At 46.0% G+C, this 17,947-nt stretch overlaps 1 protein-coding gene across 2 annotated transcripts in view; it reads left to right on the forward strand.

Moving 5' to 3' along the window:
- Window positions 1–1,891: 1,891 nt before the first annotated feature.
- The window catches only part of erbin (erbb2 interacting protein), a 92,142-nt gene continuing 76,086 nt past the window's right edge, over window positions 1,892–17,947 (forward strand). For both annotated transcript variants that reach the window (XM_061262482.1, XM_061262483.1), the window contains exon 1: window positions 1,892–2,591. The gene's annotated coding sequence lies outside the window, so the exon portion shown is untranslated. The remainder of the gene's footprint in view (window positions 2,592–17,947) is intronic.

Below are 17,947 nucleotides of genomic sequence, written 5' to 3' on the forward strand. Positions count from 1 at the left end.
ACAGGTCAGGAGGTGAAGGGAAGGTGAAAGACAGGCTCTAAGACTCAAGCCAAGATATGTGGACCACAATCGATTCAAATCCGAAACAACAGCTAAAATAAAGTATTCTAGCCATGTTCATAATAGGCAGATGGATCACTGGTCACCCATTGCTGAAGAAGAAATTATATATCCAAACAAAAAACGATGCAAAGCCACTTGTGTCATTAGTCCATGTGCTGAGAAGGCCGGGAAGGCCTCGCAAACATGGCAGGTACAATTGTTGCCTCACTAGCAACATGTCAACCAGCAGACACAAAAGAAGCGCTAGTAGTCATGATATATTAAACACTAACCATTTCTTTGAAAGGTCATCTGTCGATACAAAAAAAACATCTTAGAAAAACCTTCCACATTAAACTTCACATAATTTTTAAAATAATTTCTTACAAGGCCATCATGTCAAAATACAAATTGTGATATATTTTCAAGACAAATACATGCAGTGAACAACAAACACTCAGAGAGCACTTTATTAGGTAGACCTGAACAGCTTATTAATACAAATATTTAATCAGCTAATCATGTGGCAGCAACTAAATTCATAAAAGCATGCAAACATGGTCAAGAGGTTCAGCTGTTTTTCATACCAAATGTCAGAATGAGGAAGAAATGTGATCTAAGTGACTTTGACTGTGGAATGGTTTGTGCCAGACAGGGTGGTTTGAGTATCTCAGAATCTGCTTATCTCCTGGGATTTTCATGCACAACAGTCTCAAGAGTTTGCTGAGAATGGTGCGAAAAACTAAAAACATCCAGTGAGCAGAAGTGAGCAGAGGAGAAGGGCCAGACTGGTCGAAACTGACAGATAGGTGGCAAATAACCACGCATTACAACAGTGATATGCAGAACAGCATCTCTGAACACACAACGCGTCAAACCTCTAAGTGGGTTGGCTACAGCAGCAGAAGAGTTAATAAGTCTACAAAGTGTGCCAATGAAATTCAAAGAAGTTATTATGAGGCTGAGAAATAAGGACAAAAAAAAGAAAAAGAAAAAAAACAGCCCGAGACGTAAGCCAAACAATACAAAACATTTGGAAAGCTGGAGGACATCATGCGCTACACACTTGTTAAACAAGCAAACTGCAGGGGGCAGTGAAAGACAAATAACGTTTGCTTCATTCATGTATGCCTTTCGTTTGTGTACATTCGCAAATTTGTCAAAATAGTATTTCAATCGCCTTATAAAGCTTGAACCCAATTGTCTCTATAAAAGGATACGAGTGATCGATGATTGAATAATAGACAACGAGATAGGCGCCAGAGCAGCGTAATTGAAAAGAAATTAGTGTGTCCAGCAGAAAATGCATGAATCCGTAGTGGCAGGAAAAAAACTGCTGAAACGCAATAGCGTTAGCTCTTGCAATGAAGTTTGTCACAATAACGTCTCTAAAGTTTGAAAACAGACATGGAATTGTATAAGGTGTGAACCTGTTCACTTGAATGGCTTTGTGCTGGTTGTATGCTACGAACTTGTTTAGACCATTACAGTGCGTATCATTAATGTTTTCAAGCATAACTAACGTTAGATAATACAAACACTTGTTTCCCTCCGTCTGCTATATAACTAACTACCTAAATTGAAAACAAACTTTTACCTATTTGAGCAATTTTGAGACAACCGAACTTGCTATGTGAAATTACCATACACCCACCTCTTCCGCTTAGCCAGCGTTGCCATTTACTTGAACCAAATTATACAACCGATTTTCATTGGCCCTTCTGGTATGCCTTTGAACACGCTACCTGATTTTGCAGTGAGATTGAAGCCAAACAGCCCCAATCAGATTTACCTATTCACTCGTTTTTTTATGTGGTAGGGTTGGTGTTGTTTCGGCTGTCTGATTTGGCCGCCGTCAGTCCTTAGACCGCTGTGGATGTCAGGGTGCTTCTTGCGTTACACGCTCACACTGCAAATGTCAGTGGATTTGTAGCGTTTAAATGTACAATGTTAGCTGACGTTTGCTACAGTTTCTAACCAAGTGAAGGATAACGTTCATTTTTCGACCTTCAGTACAATTGGGTGCGGCGGTCCCTGTCAAGAAAAGGGTTTTTTTTCACGCGGTGGTTGAGGTTTTTCGCCTTTGCTATTTCTTCGCGTGTTGTGTGGACATTTTGGATTTTAAGTTTTTTTAATTTTTTTTAAAGAAATTATTTTTACATTCACCAGGAAGAAACGAATGCTAGCTCTTGAGTGGACTGCAATGTAGCTAGCAGGAGAAGATATTTTAATCAAATTTATTTTTACTGCTCCGGGAAGTGCAACTCGTCAGTGCAACTCGGACCGATCACTATAGCTACCAACTTCCAGAGGATTATGCTCGGCGAAAAGAATGCGCTAACTAGCGGGCTAGCTAGCTTGTGAGGCTAGCTAGCACTTGTTAACAATATATTCAGAGTTAAGCGACTTAGGTTAAATACGAATTCAGGTTAAATGCATACATTTAGTTCTTATGCAGTCTTACTCTGAAGAACACAATTCGGTGGATTTTAAATATCTCACAGGACCGTACTGTCAATGAGAAAGTGCTTGGATATCTAACATATAAGGTAAGAACGCGTCTGTTTAACATTTTCCAGTTAACTAATCAAATCTAGACCAGCAGCCAGCTAACTTAGATGTGTGTACGAAGTTGGCAGACGGATTTTCATTAGCTAGCTAGTTGGAAAGCTACAATTAACTAGCTCTACATGTGCCAACCCCAGGTAGGTAAAATCGAACAGTTATGGGTAGCCGTCGTTAATGTTAGGTGATGCTGAGCAAGCCAAGTTGAACCAACCATCTAGCTAGCCTCAAATGCTGGAATTTGAAACCACTGAAGATTTAGCTACGGCGAAGAACAATTGACCTTTTGTTTGCGAAGTTAGCTAGCAAACTTAGCTAGAGATCTAATTTCCAAAAGCAACGCTGATATGGTTCCCTTATAGCTAACATGAACACTAAACGAATGCTTTCTTCGGCCAAGCAATTGGCCAGCTCAATAACTTGGCTTGGGTACCCATTTACAACCAGCTAGTTTGCTACATTACTAAACTAGCTCGTGCCGAGAGGTTTAAAAATATGAAACTATTTGGCCATCGTTGCCTTATTTTGTTAAGTAGCGGGCAAGCTCTTAATGTTGAATGCAGCTAATTTATTTCCTCGATGAGGGCTCGGTACATATTGTTGGCTAGCAAGTTAACATAGCTAGGCAGTTAACGCATAGCCTAGTAGAGGTGGCTAGCTAGCTATGTTGCTGAAGGACTTACCACTTACTACTAGGAGCTAATGACAATTGGTTGGTTATATACATTAGTTATCGTACCAACAAGTCGGTGGCTTGTTTTGAGACATCACCGAAGTTAATGCAAATTTGCTATTTGGCTTGGGTATTGGTCAAAGTCCATATTATCAACAGAAAATGCGGAAATGGACCAGCTAGCTCTTTACTTTAGCATCGAACACAATTTCTATTGTTCATCACTTCCTGCGAAGAACACTTTTTTTGCCAGGTGAAAAGACTGGCAGTGTGAAAACGATACGCGGCCGTCGCAGTTTCGGTGGGGGTTAACGTAGCTATCTTGGTTTTGGCCGTACGAGCTAATGAGATTAGGCAGTATCTCTAACATATGTGCTTTGATCCTGTAACGGTGGAATGCACTTGCCTTAAATCTCCTGACCGACGCGGTGCATACAAAGGACGAAACCAGTCCACTGAATCTGCAACAGATGCAGAAAACAAAACATCAGTTTGCTACATTGCTAGGGTTGGTGCTATGACTGGAAATGGTACGCATAATCGTATTGTTACGTTCGTCATAAACAGAGCTCGGGTCGAATCTTTATTTCTGTTGTCAGGCGGAAAACATCTGATTGAATGCAACACCGCGAGTCGTCTCCTAAAGTCTTCCTATTTTACTTGCTCGCAAATCCCTCCATGTAACTGCAGTATATTTAATTAAAATAATTAGTTACCTTTGATTGGGATTAGTGTTCACCACTGATCACTCGGGCAGGTGATAAACCTAGATAATAGGATAAGCTTTATTCACAGGGATTAGAGGTGCTTTGTAGGACAGCCTACGCTGTGGGTAGGCTCTGGCACTTGTTCTCCACCAAACATATTTTCTGAATGAAGAAGCAAACTGACGTAAAATGGAGAAACGAATGCGTTTAAACATGGCACCACGACAAGTGAACGTGCTTTTAAGATATAGAAATGCTCGGTGGTCGGTATTTTACAGCGCAGCGTTGGAAGTAAAATAAATAAATAAATAAATAAAATAAAAATCGGCAATTGAATGATGCTGCCAAGGCTTTTCCAGTGTCTGTTTTTCCCCAAGCGACTGCACCACCGCCTTCTTTTGCAACATTTTATGTCCGCAATGTTGTTCAGGCACAAAATCCCTCGCAGACTGCTCCTTTGGGGAAAACCTGTCAATCTCTCTTGTTCAGGAGCTACTAGGGATTGTATGGAATTGCTCTCCTCTCTGTGTTACGTTAGACCTCAAACGTCATTTAGATGATTTTACTGTAGCTGCAGGATTTGCTCGCTTGCCTGACTGTTTCATTTTTTATGACGCTGACGTCGAACTTGGCCTACATTTTGTCTCGGTGAAGGAACTATGGTGGAAAATATCACAGCAAAAAAAGTAGACTCTTACCAGTCAACAAAAACGGCACACGCAAAAATGTAATTAATGGCACACACCTTGCATTTTCTTTTTTGTTGGACTACGTGAACTCCCTCGAAAATAGTCAAAATCCTGTAGTTTATGCACAGGGAAGTTGTGTACTTTGAAATTAACTGAAAATTGAAACAATGGACTGAAGATCAGTTCAGAAAATGGCACCCATATGGCAGACAGTAGATGTGACCATCGTCAATTCCAAGACCATTTAGCTGTAGCAAGTCACATACAAAATTTTGAAATGAATGTCCTGGAGGCTGAAATTGAGGTGATCTCCAGTAGTGTTTGTTTGAATGTCTCCCTGGATGCTTTTCCCTCTACCACCATGCACTTTGCCATTTTTTCATCCTAACATCCATGAATCATCCCTGAAAAATGTGGTAAAGTGGTTGCCTCTGGGACCTTGTAAGGAATGATTATGCCTGCATTTTAGCAGCACTATGACAATTTAAGGATTGTGGAGGTGCGTGCAATTTTCCAATGCTGTGATGCTTATTCCTTAATTGTAATTATGATGATTTATTCCTGAAGTACTTTAGCAGATTAAGCATTTATTAGGTCTTTAGATATCCTGCATTGACATGATTTTAACAGATGACTGTACAGGGTGCTGCAGGACTCTTTGACCTGGTGAAATAGTTCAGCCTCAGTGCCAATTTTATTAACACATACCAGGGTAGATACTCTCCAAAACCTTGAACCGGTGTTTGAGTTTGGTTTTACTGGAATACATTTTTTAAATGTAGTTGGCAGACATTAGCATTTGTTGGTGAAAATCAAACTGTCATTAATTGATATTTAGCATTACGCTGCTGTGTTTGTAGTTTCAGTGTGCAGATGGATGATTTAGCATTACGCTGCTGCATTTGTAGTTTGAGTGTGCAGATGGAAGGGGCTCTGGCAGGCTGCATTCCCCAGCCGTGTGGTGGTGCAGTCTTTAGGCGCAGTGGCTGTGCATCTCAGCTGCATGGTGGTGCAGTCTTTAGACACAGTGAAAAGCAGCAGCTGCTTTGCTGCTACAAGCTAAGACTACAATTGCTGCCCGTAATTTAGTTTGAGATGCTAGCTTACCCATTACATTACATTATTGGCATTTGGCAGATACTCTTATCCAGAGCGACTTACAGTTGATTAGACTAAGGAGGAGACAATCCTCGCCTGGAGCAATACAGTGTTGAGGGCATTGCTCAAGGGCCCAATGGCTGTGCGGATTTCATTGTGGCTTCACTGGGATTCGAACCACTGACCTTGCCTGTCCCAGTCATTTACCGTAACCACTGCGCTACAGGCCGCCATTACCCTGCTAGGCCATGTACCGACTAGCTGCCTCCACGATCCGCAATGCATGTTGTGTATTTCATATTAGAAAAGGCTTTCTCAAGTCTGTTAAGAGAGTGTTTAATATCAGGGCAGTATATCGACACAACACATTCAGCACGCATCTCGGGTTATTCACAAACTCATTCCTACTGTTTTTCTAAAGGTGACACAGTTAAAAATAGAGAGCAGGACTGGTGTAATTGCAGGCGGGTTGCCGGTCTGGGCACTGCTTTCTGAGCTGTGATGAATTGGAGGCCCTGAGTGGATTATTCAGGTCCACACTGAGGCTTCGGTGGTGCTTGCGCAGATAAGACCTTGGCACTCCTTTGCTTTGGCTGTTGGGTGACGTTTATGTGCCCTGAGCTGGGCTGCCTAAGTCTCTGTGTTTGCACGCGAAAGCCTGTGATTGGCCAAACTCAGCACACTGAGAAATGTAGGTGTATATATAATTACGTAATTTAGTGCAGGCATGACTAAATTTACAAGCCGCTCCTCTACACTGATGGCAGTTTCTGCTTTGCTTGAAAGAAGCTCAGCGTGTCCTTGATTTCGCTATATATTTATATTTATATTTATTATTATTATTTTATTTTGATCAGAATATTTTGCATTGAAACGCATGCTTTTTCCTTCCTCACAGTTTTGATTTTTTCATCTGACAGTCATTGATTTTTGTTTTGTAAAATGTAGCTCGATTTGTGAAATATGAAAAGCTATTCAATAATTGCTGTAAATGGCTGCAGTAGCACTGAATGATTCCTGCTGTTTATAACTAAGATCTAATAAAGTGGAACAGCTCTCAATTTCCTTTAATTTCTATGGCCAGCCTTTTAGCCGTAGACGTGGGTGTGCTCCATCCTATAACAGGACGTGCAGGCTTGCTGCTTCGGTCAGTGTATGTATGCGTGCGTTGGTTCATGAGGGACCATGAGGTGCTTTCAGACCTTTTGATGGTGGTGCATGCCATAAAGTAATCTTTCTATTTCAACTCTTCAGCTGCTTTTGCCAGTGGTTGCCTGGAGTGATCCAGGATAGAAATGCACTGTTTCTAGCCAGAGTACATCTCTAAAGTATTTTATCTTCAGTGCTAAGGTAAATGGAATCAACATGATGGAGATAAGCATAGTACCATTACAAATAAAGATCACAGCAGAGATTTTATAGCCTGCTTTCCTGTTGTTGTTGTTCCTGTCTGACTGGCGTCTATGAACGCCCCGTGGGACTCTTTTTCAATGACATCCCCTGAAGGCGAGGTGGGCTTCATACTGGCAGAACGATTCTGACAATGCTGGAGACCTACCGCAGAAATCCACAACCACAAAGGAGAAGGAGACGTGTCGGCATTCATTGAAGCAAGTTCACATTATATTAAATGAGCGTTCTTTCTTTAGTGCATAACAATAAGCAATATTGATATTTTTGGACATCTGACATGGATCACCAGGCCAGATATGCTCAAAAGAATATTGGCAAGGTTTAGACACGGGGGAAGAGTGAATGTTAATTTTAATGGAATGGATTTTTACAAATATTTGTCGACGGGTCTGATTACTTCTCAGGCCATATATCCTGCAAAACATCCCCTTGAGAGCACCCGTGTTATTTCCCTTTGACTTCCTAATGCGTAACGATTGTCCGTTTACTTTCCGATCCTTGCCCGGTGCCTCCGCTCCCTGCAGTAAGTGTGCGGCTCTGTGGGGATGCCAGGCCCTAGAGCGATGCACAAGAAAGCATGTCTCCTGCATGGACTACCAAGCTAACTTAAGCTGCACTGAACAAGGCAGCTGTGATTCGTGAGGTTTTTCCACCCCCCTTTTGTAACAAAGCTGTGCTCTACGGCAGAGGAAATATTTAGACTGAAGCTGCTGATGTGTTGCCCCATGGGCTAAAGTGCTGTAAGTGCTGTGGAATGTTTTTATAAATGTGTAAAAGCCAAACCCCCTTCTCAAACTGATAACGAAAGTTTTTTTGCTTGTGAAAAGGTTCCCCTAAGACAGGCTTTTGGGTTTTTATTTTTATTTTTGAGTTATAGTTGTTGGATCCTCCTGAAAACTGGCATGAGACTCATTCAGGCTGATTAGGATAATGACCGATACTGGCACAGTTGCCTGCAGGTGACCAGATGATTGGAGTACTTGCTATTCAACTGAATGTTGCTTGGAATGGCCTTTCCTCATTCTGCATTTTGTTCAGCTGTTCATTAAGACCCTTAAATCACAAAGCCAGTCAGACCGAGGGAGACGTGATTTATGCACAATTCAGTAACTAACTAGCCCACTAATAGGGGAAACTTCTGGAAATGTATTTGATTAGTGTAAATAATGAGCAATGGCATTAAGCACTGGATCAGCAAAGTTGCACTCATTGAATTCTGTCAGCACTGAACGCATTCGTCTGTCATGCCAGGACAAATGGGACCCCGCTCTTTGTCCTTCAGAGACTGATTTTATTTTCATCTCTTGTGCTGTTGACAGATTTACACCCAGCCTCCTGACAGATGCATTTATTTCCCGGTGGTTTGGAGGCGAAAGGAGGGCGCGTATTTAAAAACTTCCTTTTCCCCCGTCTGCGAGACGCGGAGAACGGAACGAGATGCGCCGCTAACGATGCGGTTAATTTGGCCGCGGGAGTGTGCGTGACGCGGTCGGCCGAGCGTGAGAGAACGCCGCGTTATTATGACCCAGAACCCCGGTTTGACTGCAGAGCGCGCCGCCTCCAGTCAGCCCGCCATGGCTTCCTGAGCCCCGAGTCTCCCCCCTGAGGGCCAGCGCTCCCCAAACCTGTTTGGAGTGTCTGCGTGCCCGGGGGGCTGCCTCTCCAGCCTGCTCCGCAGCACCACCGCTGAGCTTGGAGATCAGTGCGGTCACTGAGTTCGATGGTCCTTCTCTCGGGTCTCGCGCCCGGCCCCCGTGCTGTTTTTCAGGTTTGTTCTCTCGCGGCCTTGCCCCGGCTACGTGTTCACAGGGCAAGAGTGGTGGCCTTCCCATGCCGGGGCACAAAGGCCGCTGTCCTCTCCCCCACTCGCGGCTTTTCTTCAGGCACATAAGAATCACACCCTCCATTGTGGCTCTCTCCCCCACTTCTCCAGTTTCCTCTTTTGTGAGGTCTGAATAAGCAGGCTTTCTTCCCAAACAAAAACCCAGAAGCAACTCGGTATAATCATTTGATCCTGCACAGAAGTTAATGCTGCTGGCTGTTTGAGTGCAGCTAAATGGAGCGGCTCTTTGCCGTCGCTTTCATGCTGCAATATTAAAATACAAACACTCTCGGTTTGTCGGAGCATGTGCAACAGAGCTGTAATCCGAACATGCAGTTGGAGCAGCAGCCCTCAGTTTAGAGGGTAGTTTGCTTCGGTAGTGACATCAAGCAAAACACAGCCGTCTGCCCCCAGGCTGCTGTTGAGGGCAAGAAACTTCATCAAGCGCAGAATTTGCACGGTGTAGCGCTCTGCTCTCTGCACACACTGCTGGCTCATTGCAAATGACCTTGCCACAGATGCAACGCCTGGCGGTTGTGATGCTTGCCCAGTAGGGTTTGACAGAACCAACATTTCCCCAAACCACACGATTTCTGCAGGCGTTTGTCACAGTCTGCCCAGCCCAGCTGGGTTTGGCTCCGTTCAGCCGTTTGGTTTTGGGTTCTTGGGGCATGAAGGTTGGCATTTTCTGTGGCGTTCAAGCAGCTGCTGCTATGTGGTGCATTATCAATTTATCTTTGAGATATGTTTCCTGGTGATGAAACACTTTTCTGAAAAACCTTTCCTTGTTCCTTCTGTGCTTGTAATTTAACTCCTGTCTTTCACCTGTGTGGCACCACTCCTGGTCCATGTATTTGGGTTCTTGCTTTGAGGCAGAAGGGGATAGTGTTATGGCAGGTGAGATCATCTCTTCATATGGTATCTGTTGCCTGTGAGAAAATTGTGTAGCAGATGAAAAAGCTGATAATTTCCGTCTTTCGTCGTCTTGTGGCAGAGGGAGGACTATCTCAAACCCTGTTTGTTTCCTTGAACAGGAAACGTTGAGCACGGTTTGACGTGGTCTTTATTTAGACTTGGCCTCGTACCTGTTTATGATGTATTTTCAGGTGCCAGACGCCCGTGCATGACTTGGTCCTCACTCAGGGCTTTAAGGTTATTTTAGTGTTGCTGTGGGAGTCATTTGACTGAATATGCTTCACTGTGGGAGCTGTTTTTTTATTTGTGTTAAATATGGTTTTGCTCCTCAGAGCAGGACAGAAGTGAAACTCTTTTGTGCTGTTGGAAATGAGCCGGCTCTGAATCCCTAGGTGAAGTGAAGCATGTTTATGTGGCGGCGCAGATGGCACTGAAGATTTACTCCCAGACTGCTGCTTTTGACATGGAGTGGCTGCTCTGAGCAGCGTGCATGACGGGGAAAATCCTCTCAGAAATCACTCCATGTGCCTGAATTTGGCTTTTTAAACAACCCAAAACACTGTATACAATCTAACGTCTGCCCTCGCTGAATGAATTTGGTCACGGTACTTCACAGTACTGTGTGCGTGTGCGCAACCAGAATTCTCCATCGCAGTGTTGAGCTGAAGCTCTGGGTCTTCCTGCAGGGACCTGATCCACAGCCTGGAATGGGTTCCTCATGATGACAAATTTAACCCCACTATTTGGGAAGCTCGCGTCAGTGGCGGTGGTGTGACACAGAGTCTGATTAGTCAAGTATAACACCCAGCGATCAGGCTGTGGAGATGAACCTCTAGGCACAGGTAGAACTATGAGGGCTAAGTCGCATTTGCTGAAGCACGCACGTCTTAATTCACTGTATGGCATGAGAATGTGCACTGTATTTCCTTACAGCGCGCGCACCATTATCATAGTAGCGATCAGTTTTCATGGCTTGTATATTTGGACTGGCAGGGTTTTGGCATGCTCCCCCTGCGCAACACTGATTGTTTTCCTCCTGATTTCTACCAGCTGTTTAAGCTCCACTGACGGGTTCATCTCAGTTCACTTCCAGAGCAGGGCAGCGCTGGCCCCGTTCTCCCCATGCCGGTCCAGCTCTGAGGTGCCTTTTCTCCTCACTGAGAATGTGTTAAATGCCGTACGACAGGCCCTTGTGTTCAGCGGCAGCAGGGGGGTTGTGCCGCTAACGTTTTGAAAGCGCTTTTTATTTCTTCCTGCGAGTTTCGTTTTGGGCAAGACGCAGGCGGGCTGCGAGCGCCGGCGTGGCTTCCTCCCAGCAGCCTCCGCTGCTCCGGCGCGGAGGGGAGCCTCCTCGTCCCGCGCCGCGTTCCGGCGGAGCGCTAACCGCTCCGCTCCCGCGGACAGCGGCCCGATTGTTCCGTTTCCCCCCCCCCGCTTAACGGCCCGTCCGTCAGGAGCCGCGGGCTGCGCTAATGCCGCCGCTGTGCCAGGCTCCGGCTAAATGTGTCGCTCGGTGCCGTAATTAAAGGCTTCGCCGGGCGCCGCTAGGAGAAGCCAATGCAAACGACGGGCCAACGGGGCTCGGATTTGAGGTTAAAATTAAAACTACGTGCTCGGTATTAATCCGGCTTAATACCGTACAACTTTCCTTGGCTGTGGGCCCGTGGCTTCTAACATTAAAGTAAAGTGTGTTCTATTTTTCTAACAATGATTACAGCACTTTGTGTTGCATTGGTACTGTTGAGAGGTTTAATCATTGCTCTGCAGTTACTGCTGCTGCAATAAGCCCATAAACTGCACTTTAGTCTCTGCGTTCAGCAGGTTAGCGCATCCTGATGACTTAATGTACAGTCAGGAGAGAACGGTTGCCCTTTGCCTCTTGTCACTGATGTCTGTGCTTGTGGTTCGTGTGAAACTGTAGACTGTCGAAGCCTCGGTATGCTCCTTCCTTCCCTTAATCTTTCAGCAGATGCATCCTTTCATATCACTACAAATACCATTGATCTTTAAATTCCTTTATTGGTTGATTAAAACTGGCATATGTTGCATAATAAATGATAGATGCCAGTAGTGATGGTTATGGAGATGTTTTTAGAAACGTGTATGGGTGCACTGTTTGGGTGGACATTTGGCATTCTTGATGAAATTGGTTGTTTAAGAGAAGCCTTGGCTTGGCTCCCAGTGGAGTCCTTATGACATGATTGTTATGGGGGATAGTGCAGTCCTTTGTTTTGGGGTTATTTGAGGGCCGCGTGCTGCGATTGTTTTGCCCTTCTTCTTTCGGATTAACTTCCATCTTGCAGTAAAATGTTACTGCTGTTATTACCAAAGATTTTCTATCACAGAAATGGCAATGCCTGAATTATTTAAAGGGATAGCTGTCACAGTACTTGGGTATAGCAGATCTTGCCGTTAGGCTAACTGCCGTACTTGAGGCAGAATCTGTCTGTAGTTCTCCAAATTATGCATTCCCTGTGAATGGTGCATTCGTCCAGTATAATTTCTGTGCCAGGGTATTTAGACTTAGTCTGCTGAATTTAAAATGGGGGAATTGATGTTCAGTTGGGGAATATTAGTGTTGTAATATGTGAGGAGATGACGGATGGCCATTCTGAAGATCAGAAAGGGCTTAATTCCTGCTTTACTTTCAGTTAGTGCTGCGTCCCCTGCAGTGTCTGCACCATGGGCATGTGCACAGTGTCTCACAGACCAGGACCTGATGGTGGGCCTTGCTCAAAGGCACAACCGCAGCACTCTGTTCAAGTTTAGATCTTGCAGGCGTGTGGTCACAATGCAATCACTATGCAGAAGTCACTAGTTTATAGTTTAATTTTGATAAAATAAATGTCGGCAGCCTTAGCAGTGTGATTTAAAAACAGACAGTTGATAACATTTAGACCCCCGGTATGGATGATCTTTTTATTTTTTGTGTGTGTGTGTAGAGGCAGAATTAATTTAATTATGGCAATGAGCCCATTTCTCCACTGCTGTGTGGATATTATTTATTGGCTGCTGGGTGGTTAAAGGCACTGCTTGGCTTTGCCACACTTTTATGGCTGTATGAAGCTGTTTGGCTGTAGTGGTGTGCATCCGGGTAAAGCAGACATTACATTACGTTATTGGCATTTGGTTACGTTACGTCGCGTCACGTCTTATCCAGAGCGACGTACAGTTGATTAGACTAAGCAGGAGACAATCCTCCCCTGGAGCAATGCAGGGTTAAGGGCCTTGCTCAAGGGCCCAATGGCTGTGCGGATCTTATTGTGGCTACACCGGGATTAGAACCACCGACCTTGTGTGTCCCAGTCATTTACCCTCACCACTACGCTACAGGCCGCCCTGTAGACTGGCTGTGGTGTAAAGTTATGTATCTGTATAAAGCAGATGGGCTGTAGTGTGAGGTTGTGTGAAGGCCTCTGATTCTGAAATGGGAGGAGGACCTGACCAGCGGTTGGCTTTTTGTGCCAAAGTGGAGAAGTGTGTTATTTGAGGGGAGAGACTGACTCAGGGGCGGGTCGGTTTGTCTGGTGTTGAAGGAATGCTGCAGGCTTGACGGAGGTGACCCGGCGCTTTGGGGTTGGTCTGTGTGTTCCTGTGACCCCGGCCAAGGGACACCGGGTGTTTGGCGAGGTTGTGCTTTAGGGTGAGGAGTTCACCCTCAGTGCAGCTTCCCGTCCTCCTTCATTGCCTGTCCTCCGTTGTCATGGCTGCATTGTGTTTTGGTGCCATTAGCGGCATCACCACTTATCTGGGCTGACTCAGAGGTTTGGGACTTATTCATTTGCGAAGTGTAAAGAACCCTGAAGAGCAAGTTATTCTAACTAACAATGCCCTGTTTTATTAATGGAGGTTATGAAATCGCATTCAGCATTGCTTTGTTAGTCCATCGGCCCCATTGCAGTTCTGTAAGCTTTGTACAGACCTGAAATTGGTCTGTTACTGATTAATTGTCTGTTGCAAAAGCCATTAGGGTTTGGAAATGACATCCGGCTTTGTGTCATTTCGGTCTCAGTCAGTGACACCTCCTTTGCCTCTGAATGCATCCACAGTATTCTCATCAGCAAACTTTGCCTTTTTAATCTGCACATGACAAAAACAACTTCCCATTTAGTGCACAAAATTCACAAAGGAATTTTTTTATTTTTCTAAATGGTTTCTGATATGACCCAAGGTTTTGACGTAATTCCAGGATGCTGGTTGGACACTGCATTACATGGGAACTTGTGCTGGAAACCATTGGCATGTAGATGAGCAATTGTTCATAAATATTTATCCACATTTGTCCCTACATGTGCAGATTATGATAGTCCTGTGTTTGCTGGTAGACTTAAAATTTTGAAGCTGAAATCTGATCACGTGTGAAATGGAGATTCAAAGGGAATTGATGTTTATTCTGGCATCATGCAGCTAGGACAGTGGGGTCCTGGTTTAGCATGGGGGCTCTGTGGCCTGTCCATATAAATATGTGCAGCATGTAAGGGAGTGTGTGATGATATGCAAACAGCCATGCAAATGGCCCTGTCCTGTGGCCGATGGGCAGCCTCTCCTCCACTGCTGGGACTGTATGCAGCTGTGTGTGGAATGGGCAGCCTCTCCTCCAGTCGCTGGGGCTGTATGCAGTTGTGTGTGGAATGGGCAGCCTCTCCTCCAGTCCCTGGGACTGTATGCAGCTGTGTGTGGAATGGGCAGCCTCTCCTCCAGTCGCTGGGACTGTATGCAGCTGTGTGTGGAATGGGCAGCCTCTCCTCCAGTCGCTGGGACTGTATGCAGCTGTGTGTGGAATGGGCAGCCTCTCCTCCAGTCGCTGGGACTGTATGCAGCTGTGTGTGGAATGGGCAGCCTCTCCTCCAGTCGCTGGGACTGTATGCAGCTGTGTGTGGAATGGGCAGCCTCTCCTCCACTGCTGGGACTGTATGCAGCTGTGTGTGGAATGGGCAGCCTCTCCTCCAGTCGCTGGGACTGTATGCAGCTGTGTGTGGAATGGGCAGCCTCTCCTCCACTGCTGGGACTGTATGCAGCTGTGTGTGGAATGGGCAGCCTCTCCTCCAGTCGCTGGGACTGTATGCAGCTGTGTGTGGAATGGGCAGCCTCTCCTCCAGTTGCTGGGACTGTATGCAGCTGTGTGTGGAATGGGCAGCCTCTCCTCCAGTCGCTGGGACTGTATGCAGCTGTGTGTGGAATGGGCAGCCTCTCCTCCAGTCGCTGGGACTGTATGCAGCTGTGTGTGGAATGGGCAGCCTCTCCTCCAGTCGCTGGGGCTGTATGCAGCTGTGTGTGGAATGGGCAGCCTCTCCTCCACTGCTGGGACTGTATGCAGCTCTGACGGCCTGTTCTGACGGTGCTGCTTGGCTCGGCTCGCACAGAGATGTGAGAGAGGGAGCGAGAGAGCGGGTGAGGGAGGGGAGAGAGAGGGGAGAGAGAGGGAGCGCGAGTGTGAGTGCAGTAATCCCATTACGGTGTCCCTGGCTGCGTGTGTGCTTGGCGACAGTGAGTCTTTAATACATGAAAGAGGAATAGAAAGTCCGCAGAAGAACTGGGGCAAAACTAACCGTGACAATGATGCTGGCCAACAGCACGCTCTCTGATTGGCTGATGATGAAACCTGCACTCGACCCCTCTGCCTCCATGATGCAGCTGCAGGGCTCACTCACTCTGACTCCTGCTCTAGATGCGGTCTCACTGACTCCTGCTCTAGATGCGGTCTCACTGACTCCTAATCTAGATGCAGTCTCACTCTGGCTCTGACTCCTGCTCTAGATGCAGTCTCACTCTGACTCTGGCTCTGACTCCTGCCCTAGATGCAGTCTCACTCTCACTCTCACTCCTGCCCTAGATGAAGTCTCACTCTGAGTCTCACTCTCACTCCTGCTCTAGATTGCAGTCTCACTCTCAATCTGCATCCAGAGCAGGAGTCAGTCTCACTCTCACTCTGACTCTGAGTCTGGCTCTGTCTCCTGCTCTAGATGCAGTCTGGCTCTGACTCTAGGGTTACTGCCCTTGCTCTCTCTCTCTGCTCTCTCTCTCTGCTCTCTCTCTGCTCTCTCTCTGCTCTCTCGCCCCCCTTTCTCTCTTCTCTTCCTTCTCTGTCTCAGGCTGCACTGTTGCTCAGTTCCCCTCATTGGCTTCCTGCTGCCAGCAGATTCTCTAGTTTTTTGCTTGCTGTTCGAGTAACTGAAAATCAAGAATTTCACAACAAAAAACAACTATTTCAAAACCATGGGGTGCTTTTTCATTTGGTCTGTGTGGTCTCTCTCATAATGTACTGGAAAACAAACACAAAAAAAAATGTTGGCTCAATAATCTCTTGGTAAATGTAAAGTAGCCCATACGAGTCCTTACTCCCAGCTGCGTATAATATTGAAATGACTGGTATTTTGTCCCTTAAAGCTGGTTGTGGTCTGTTCCCTTGTTTACGTTCCCTGCGCTGTGACGGGGGTTGAGATTACTGCCACTGCTCTGGCACAGCTCAAAGCTGGTGAAGCACTTCTTTTTCTCACGTTCTCAAGTTCTGCTTCTGCACACCACAGAGAGATTGTGCCGAATAGTGTGCAACCATTTTCTGAGTTGGGCAGTTAGACGGCGGACGCAAACAGGACCGACCCCAGCTTAGGGAGGCAAGAAAAGGCCAGACCAAACAGGCAGAGACCACAAAGGACGACTGTTAAAGAACAAGACACGGACATGTATGTAAAAGATTCATGGAAAAAAACGGCATTTAAAGGCTGGCGTGATGGTCAACTCCCACTCCGTATTCCCATTTTTCGAGGCTTGAAATGATCCCCACGCTTTGAAAAATGTGTGGTGATGCCAGTCATTAAAGCAGGCCACGAAAAAGGAAGGCGTTCACGGTGGATAATTTGCAAGCGAAATTCAAGATGTGGTGAGATGTGTCGTTTGCGGAGCTTAATTTTCTAGAGGTCTTTGAATTCACCATCCTTTTACCAGCATTGCTAACCTGAGCCCCAGGGAGTGGTAAGCCAGTAATTGAGTTAATGCCTGACCTTTTAGTCTTAGGTGCTGAGAGATGGTTTTGCCTCCTTGTTTGATTGGGATAAAAGATGGGCGCTGTGTGAGCGGGACTGGCCTGTTCATGGCCTGTTCTTTCACCGTGCGCGTGTCTCTGACCGTCTAGCTGCTTCTCTGGTAATGCAGAACTGAATTGTTTTCTTGCTCGGGTGTTTCTCACCTCACTGTCTGGTTGTCTGGTAGTGGCTTCCGCCAGGTCTGGGAGAGGTTTCTCTCTCTCTCTCTGAGTGGGATTGCAAGGGGTGTTGATCCACGGTTCAGCCTTTAGAGATTGAGGAAGAAATTGTTGAATGGTTTTGACTGGTTGCATTCAGCATCATTTCACGCGTTTTATTCATTTTCTTACTCACAGGGGAAACCCCGTGGCTTGCTGAAGTGTGCCAATTCTGTGTCTGACCTTGCTCAATACATGGAAATTCTTCTGTCGCTTCGTCATCCGATTCCTTGTGTTTTTAAGCTGTTCTTCTTGAAGCTTTTTGCAGACGCACGTTTCAGTGTGCGGGGGAGCTCCTGGGCAGGGGACCCACAGCACCTGAGCCCTGATGTCAGTTTTGGGTATAAAATGCAGAGATGCTCCTTCCCCATCAGGCTGCATTGGCCCATTCCTCCATGCAGGTTCAGCAGATCGCTGTGGAGCCCTATAGCCCGACCCGGCACACACAAGCCTGGGGTCCGGCAGGGAGAGTGCATGTGAGGAGTGTTCCTGGGCCGGTTACAGAAGCCTATCGAAGCAAAAGGAACTCTTCCTTTGAACACTAATCAAACCGCAGAACGGTGGATCAGAACCCCTGAAAACATTGTTGTCTCAGGCTTGTGGTGATCTGTCAATGGTTAACAGCTACTCTGGCTTTTGGAAGTGGGCAGAATATTTTTCTGTGCCTGGTTGGCAGTTATAATGTTGTCATTGTCTATGCCCTGAATTGCTTTGTGGCTCTCTTCCCATGAATAGAAATGTTATGAATGGGTTTGCTCTGACTCAACTCCCTCTCACTGCCGT

The sequence above is a fragment of the Conger conger genome, chromosome 12 (genome assembly GCF_963514075.1).
Source record: "Conger conger chromosome 12, fConCon1.1, whole genome shotgun sequence".
In the NCBI taxonomy this organism is placed as follows: Eukaryota; Metazoa; Chordata; class Actinopteri; order Anguilliformes; family Congridae; genus Conger; species Conger conger.